At 39.0% G+C, this 7,465-nt stretch overlaps 1 pseudogene; it reads left to right on the top strand.

Annotated features, from left to right (window-relative positions):
* The first annotated feature begins 2,008 nt into the window (after nucleotides 1–2,008).
* On the top strand, nucleotides 2,009–2,903 carry LOC129647729 (60S ribosomal protein L5-like; annotated as a pseudogene).
* Nucleotides 2,904–7,465: the final 4,562 nt, after the last annotated feature.

The raw sequence follows: 7,465 nt of genomic DNA, 5'->3' as shown, positions 1-7,465 counted from the left end.
CTCTGCAAAGCACTGAGGTTCTGAAGATAAATAGATCCCAGATATATTATTGTTAATAGTCGTAATTGCAAAGATCTACTTAGAACACCTAAGCATTTTATAAACCTTTTCTGATTTGCCAACAGCAATATGAAATAAGTATTATCCCCATTTTGCAGATGAGGAAACAACATGCTGATCCCAAATGTAGGCAATGAATCCATGATGACATTAATATCTTTCTCTATTCTCAACCATGAAATCAAACTCTACATTGTGTTCTACAGGGCATGAAAAAAGAAGGAATTCTATGGGCACATATGATTAGGAAATGCCGCATACTGGATTCACACTTGGGAGGTTCACAATGCACATCCATACATTAAGAGCTTTGAGAAATATTGCAGGGAAAAATTAAAGCATACATATAAAATTTTAACTTTATTTAATCTTGAATTTATCAAACTAACTTGACCTTTAAATTCTTTTTTATTTTTCAGGAAACAGCTATTTAAATCTTGAAAAGTTTCTAGTGGGGCAATTTGAACTATGCTTTACTAATGATGGGGTCCGGGACTTGATTCCTCAAAATATGGTACCTTGGATATTGACTATTTTAAGTGGAAGGAGTTTGAGAAAATGATAGAAGCTCTAAAACAGTTACTCTGACCTTCTCCCCACTATTACCTTTCAAAGAACCTCCTGTGAGAGGGGCTCTCTCTATACCTGTAAGAAAGGAGCATTCTTTCTCCAAAGACAAATGGACCCAGAGAAGAACCCTAACAAGTCGGCTTTGCCAAGTTTTCCCCAGTTTACTTTGATTACCTCATATTCTCTAACCTATTATATTCTTCCATGACTATCCTGTCTTCATCAAATCTAGCATAAAAATACTCAGGTCTAACTATTTCTGTGGGTCTTCATTTCTTTTTTTTTTTTAATTGGCCACGCCACGCAGCATGCAGAATCGTAGTTCCTGGACTGGGGATGGAACTTGTGTCCCCTGCAGTGGAAGTATAGAGTCCTAACTACAGAATGGCCAGGGAATTCTCATGAGTCTTCATTTCCTTTTGAAGACTTCTATGTCATGTAAAACTTACATTAAATAAATTTGTGTGCTTTTCTCTTGCTCATCTGTCTTTGTCAGTTTCATTTTTAGACCTAGCCAGGAATCCTATGAAGGTCAAGGAAAACTTCTTCCTTCTATCTATCTTCCTGCCTGTCTACCTACTTATATATCTTAACATGTCATGTAAATCTACACAGCCATGATGTGAGATGTATATTGTGTTACAGGTTTGTCTTCCCACTAGATGGCAATGAACTTCTCCCAGGCTTTCCTGTAAATGCACCACCTCACCCCCACCCCCACACAAACACATCAGTGTTACATACTGTCCCACGTGTGCTATGAAGTGTGATACTAGGAGTAACAGAACACAAAGGAGAAAGCAGTCCCTTCTACCTCAAGAAGTCAGGGAATGTTCCCTCCACAGAACAGGTGAAGATTGAGCTGTCTCTTAAAGGCAGAAGAGACTTAGCTCACGCACACACACTTAAAGGCAGGAGGAAGTGAACTGAGACCAAAGTTCAGGTGAAAAATCCCAAAAGAAAGAAACAATTCGGGAGGCACCAAGAGTTTAGTGGGTATGCAAACCACAAAAAAAACCACCTGATACCTCTTATGTTATGCGCTTTCTTTTAGAAAAGGTCTAACACACCAAGTTTATACTACTGTTGCCATGATTTTGGTAATCCTGTTTGCAGTTCATGCTTGGGGAAGTTGGAACATTTGTACCGTCCATGCCCAGCACTGTGCAGGGTACAGAGTGATACAAAGGAATCGTTATTGTTGTTTAGTCGCTAAGCGTGTCTGACTCTTTGCGATCCCGCAGACTGTAGCCTGCCAGGCTCTTCTGCCCATGGGATTTCCTAGGTAAGAATATTGGAGCCAGGCTTTTCCACCTCCGAAACCTGCTGGTCCTGCAGCTCTGTGGCAAGCCGCCCAGTCAGGGTTCTGTTAGGCAGGATGGGGATTGTCAAAGTTGTCAAGAACAAGGATACAAGAGATACAAGGAGATACTTCAAGAAATACAAAGTGAAATTCAGAAGACAGCCAGAGGGCAAAACTGACAACTATACTCAGAAACTTGGTAATCCAAGATAAAAATAGGTACAACACACCTAAATACAGAATGATCGTTCATGTAAAGAACAGAGTTTGTCAGATTTCTTATGCCTGTATAGAAGGAGATATGATAGTTTGTGCAGCTTATGCTCATGAACTCCCAAAACATGGTGTGAAGGTTGGGCTGACAAATCTTGCTGCAGCATATTGTACTAGCCTGCTGCTGGCCGGCAGGCTTATTAATAGGTTTGGTATGGACAAAATTTAAGAAGGCCAAGTCAAGGTGACTGGAGATAAATACAATGTGGAAAGCATTGATGGTCAACCTGGTGCTTTCACTTGTTACCTAGATGCAGGACTTGCCAGAACTACTACCAGGAATAAAGTTTTTGAGGCCCTAAAGGGAGCTGTCAATGGAGGCTTGTCTATCCCTCACAGTACAAACGGTTCCCTGGTTATGACTCAGAAAGCAAAGAATTCAGTGCTACACTGAAAGCACATCATGGGGCAGAATGTTGTAGATTACATGCATTACCTAACTGAAGAAGATGAGGATGCTTACAAGAAACAATTCTCTCAGTACATAACGAACGTAACTCCAGACATGATGGAGGAGATGTATAAGAAAGCTCATGCTCCAATACGAGAGAATTCAGTGTATGAGAAGAAGCCTAAGAAAGAAGTTAAAAAGAAGAGGAAGAACAGTCCCAAAATGTCACTTGTCCAGAAGAAAGATCGGGTAGCTCAGAAGAAGGCAAGCTTCCTTAGAGCTTGGGAACGGGCTGCCGAAAGTTAAACAAAACCACAATTCCCTAGCAAGATTTTTTCAGATAAAGACAGTAATAAACTTATTGAACAAGCAGCAAAAAAAATAAAAAGAATATTGGAGTGGGTTGCCATTTCTTCTCCAAGGGATCTTCTCACCCAGGGATTGAACCAGAGTCTTCTGTATTACATGGGGATTCTTTACCACTGGGCTACTGGGGAAGCCCACAAAGGAATTAGGTAGCATCATTCTGGTTTTCAAGAAGTTTGAATTGAAATATCTAGAGTAAAGGAATGTTGCTAAGAAGGTAGATTTTAAATGCTCTCACCACAAAGAGAAAATGATAATTACATGACATGATGGAGGTATTATCTATGGCAATCATTTGATACTGTACAAATGTAACAAATTAATACTTTGTATGCCTTGTTCATCTTAAACACACACAATATTATTTGTCAATTGTATCTTAACAAAGCTGTAAAAAAATAAATAAATAAAATAGTAGACAACAGGTTTTTTTAAAAGTAAAAGAAAATAAATATTCTATCCCTTACTATCAGGCAGGGCTTCCCTGAAGGCTCAGCTGGTACAGAATCCCCCTGCAATGCAGGAGACCTAGCTTCAATCCCTGGGTTGGGAATATCCCCTGGAGAAAGGAACAGTTACCCACTCCAATATTCTGGCCTGGAGAATTCCATGCACTGCATGTAGTCCACAGGGTTGCAAAGAGTCGGACACAACCGAGTGACCTTCACTCACTCACTATCAGACAAGCAGTACTATATAAAGAGCATGGTTTTGGTATGAGTTGTTGGTTTGAATACCAATTTCAAGTTACTGAAGTTTCCCAGCCTCATTTTTCTCCTCTTGTACATTACATGCATTACCTAACTGAAGAAGATGAGGATGCTTACAAGAAACAATTCTCGCCCATGTATAAGATAGTAACAGAAGGGAATTCCCTGGTGGTCCAGTGGTTAGGACTCTGCAATTTCACTGCCAGGGCATGGTTTGATCCCAGGTGGGGAACTAAGAATCCCTCATTGTGAAGTGAGGCCAAAAAAAAAAAGGTAGTAACAGCTACCTTTGACATGTAGCAGTACCTCATTCCCAGCCTCATTTTTCTCCTCTGTAGAATGGAGCTGTTGTGAATGAGGTACTGCTACATGTCAAAGGTAGCTTTACTACCTTTTTTTTTTTTGGCCTCACTTCACAATGAGGGATTCTTAGTTCCCCACCTGGGATCAAACCATGCCCTGGCAGTGAAATTGCAGAGTCCTAACCACTGGACCACCAGGGAATTCCCTTCTGTTACTATCTTATACATGGGCAAGAATTTTTTTTCCAATTTTTTTCCTTGTATATTTCTTCTGCTTTGTCTTCCTACCTAAAAAGAGACTTTTAAGACAAAGACCATTTTTTATTTCTTTTGTGTCACCTGCAGTTACAGTAAAATGACTATACTTGGTACATGCAATATAAATACTTATTTCTAACTAGTAGTTAAATACAGAAATAGGAGTCAAATACTCTGGGTCCAATGTTATAACCCCTTTGAATAGGTTTTCATGTTAGTGTATGAAAGTTTGACTAAGTGCATAAAATATTGTGAGATCAATCAAGAATTTAGAAACAAAAGTTAATTCAAGTAAAATAACAATAATAAAATTAACGTAAAAAGGACATTACCTTCTTAAATCATGCCTGGGCCACTAACTTCCCATATAAACATAAATGATGAGTCAGAAAATTCTGGTTTTTGTTTAAGTATTTAGAGACTAAAGCTACTGTCTTTGGACAATGCTGAAAAGAACAAGTAATTGTTTTGCTCATGAAATAGATGCTCAGAAATAAACACTGATCCTTAATATCCAAGCCTGTAAGGTATCAAGCAGTAAACCTCAATATTATATTATGGAAATTATTTTAAGGGAATATGAGAATGTTGCTGGCATTTTCCTGCTTTGCTTACGAAGCAAATACTGCTTCTGACAGAATTCTCTCAGGGTGAAGTGATAGGAGGATAAATCCAACCTTTGGCTTAAACTTAAGATCCCAGGGGAGGAAAAGCTTAAAGAACCTTGAGATTTTCAGAGTGCTTAAAAAGAACATAGCTTTGGAATGATGGGAAAATCAAAATATTAAATTCTAAATTAATTATGTTATTACCAAAAATCTCAAATGAGAAAGAACAGGGCAAAGCATCCAAATAGATCAATGCGGTTTCTCAGGGAGTTCAGCAGTTAAGAGAATGTGCATAAACATAGTGGAAACAGCTAAAGAAATGTGATAAGAAATTTAATTTGCTTGACCATCTGTGATTTTTGATTTGGGAATTTATAGTTTGTTTTTGCCTGAGAAGCTGTATGAGAGGTTCTAAAAATTGCCAAGGAGCAAGATTTGGGTTGGTGTTTGAATAAGTTGTTTCTGATTATTCCCCTGGTTTGAATATTTCTCTACAAGAGATGTCAAGTCATGGCAACAAGGAAATTCACCAATCTATTCAGAGCATTAAAAATATATCAGGCAAAGAGCTCAACGTTCTAAGTTAAACTTGTTTTCTATTTGGTCTTAGTGTACCCAGTTATACGTAGGGGCATAATTTCTGCTAAGATATATCTCAGTGTAGTATATGATTTCTGTTGACTCATGTCTCAAAGTCACAAAAAAGAAAATGTATCTGTGGGTAAGAGAACGCCCTGTATACCAGGGCTTCTCAAACTTTAATGCCCATCCAAATCAGCTGGGGATCTTGTTAACATGCAAATCCTGATACCACAGGTATGGGGTGAAGGTTCTTCATTTTGAACCTTGCTTGGTGATGCTGATGGTGCCAGGCCTTGGACTATACTTTGAGTAGCAAGGCTATAGACTAACCAGTTCACTGAAGAACAAAGAAGGAGTGGAAGGGGCCCTCCAGTGGCACTCCTGACTGTGTGGCTCAGTCAGGGAACACAGACCTTTTCCTGTCTGCCAGCCTGTTGGCCTAGGTTCATGGGTCGGAGGCAAGGCATTTCCTGGTGTCCACGGTAGACAGGACAACAGCAGTTCCTGTCTTTCATGCCATCTATTTCGGAGGACAAAGTCTCCTTGTGTGCAGTTAGGCTGCTACTCTGAAAATGGAAAGGAAGGAATAAGCCATGAGGGTGAATGGGTCAAAATGATGCAAAAGTGGAAAGAAGAAGTAAGGAGAAGCCAGAAAAAAAGAACAGGACTAGTGTATCCAGGGATCCTGAAAGGAATATTCTTTTCTCTTTCATTAAGTTATTCATTCCAATTTATTCTAAATAGCTTGCCCTGGTGTCCACTGTAACAAGATAGAATGACTTCACACACAGAGCTCATTTTAATAACAAAATATCTGCATGGGGCAGTTTGATGATGTTGGACACATAAAGCCAGAGATAATTCATCCCTCTAAATGCTTGAACTCCTCCAGACAAATTATAAAGGAAAAACATCTTCATCTCCAATGAAAACAAAACAAAGAAGTGTCCTTTAGATCTGCTTGGTGACTTTATGAATTGGAATAGAAACATTATTGCCTTTGAGAGGTTGACCTCAGCTATTTTTCAATCATTTGAAGAATAAGAACTCTAATTTTGTTGCCCATACTCAAAGCTTTCTCAGGTGGATGAACAACAGCTGGTAGATTGGCTTGTTGTGGAAATTGCACCACCTTAAAATCTCCAAGAGAACTAGGCATAGTCTCTGCTCTGACCCTTACCAGCTCTGTGAATCTGGGCATATGTGATGGATCTGACACAAAATAGGTGATCAAAAAAATGTGAGCTCTGATCTTGTTTCCTTGAATTTTCTAAGGTTTTGTTTCTTAGTTTCCTCATATTTAAAATTAAGATAATAACTTCTACCTAACAATTATAGGGTGTTTGGTGAGCTAATGTACATAAAAATGCTTCTTGAATAGTAGATATAAAAATAATATTATCAATATTGGATTTTGAGTTGATTTTCAGAGGTAATTGTGAAATAGGAGGTAATCGTGCGATGAGAGGTGATTGTAGATGGGAGAAATAAGTAGAAAATTTAAATATAATTTAGTATCTCACGGGGTCACCAAGGCAATGACTATAACCACAGTGGTTGTTCATTGTACTTCTCCTGGTGTTCCAGAAATGTGCATTCCCTGCTGGGGAGGAACGGTGGACAGCCAAGATTTGCTTGCTTGCTGGTCTAGAATTACATAGAACAAGTAAGAACAAGTCAGTCAAAAAACAAGTTCAAGATTCATTCATATTTTCACTGTTTCTCCCAATTATTTTTTCATGTTACCTTACAAACTTTACATAAGATAGATAAGTAATTGTTGAGTGGTATTTTGTGTGTATGTGAGCTCTAGTCTCTATTCTACTGGGTCCCTGGTGGCCCGGATGGTAAAAAAACATCTGCCTGCAATGTAGGAGAACCCAGTTTAATCCCTGGGTCAAAAAGATGCCCTGGAGAAGGAAATGGCAACCCACTCCAGTATTCTTGCCTGGAGAATCCCATGGACAGAGGAGCCTGGCAGGCTACAGTCCATGGGGTCACAAAAAGTCAGACACAACTGAGGAACTAATACACACACACAC

Source organism: Bubalus kerabau, chromosome 3 (assembly GCF_029407905.1).
Source record: "Bubalus kerabau isolate K-KA32 ecotype Philippines breed swamp buffalo chromosome 3, PCC_UOA_SB_1v2, whole genome shotgun sequence".
NCBI classification, from domain to species: Eukaryota; Metazoa; Chordata; class Mammalia; order Artiodactyla; family Bovidae; genus Bubalus; species Bubalus kerabau.
The sequence above is the reverse complement of the archived record's forward strand: the minus strand, read 5'-3'. Positions and strand labels throughout refer to the sequence as shown.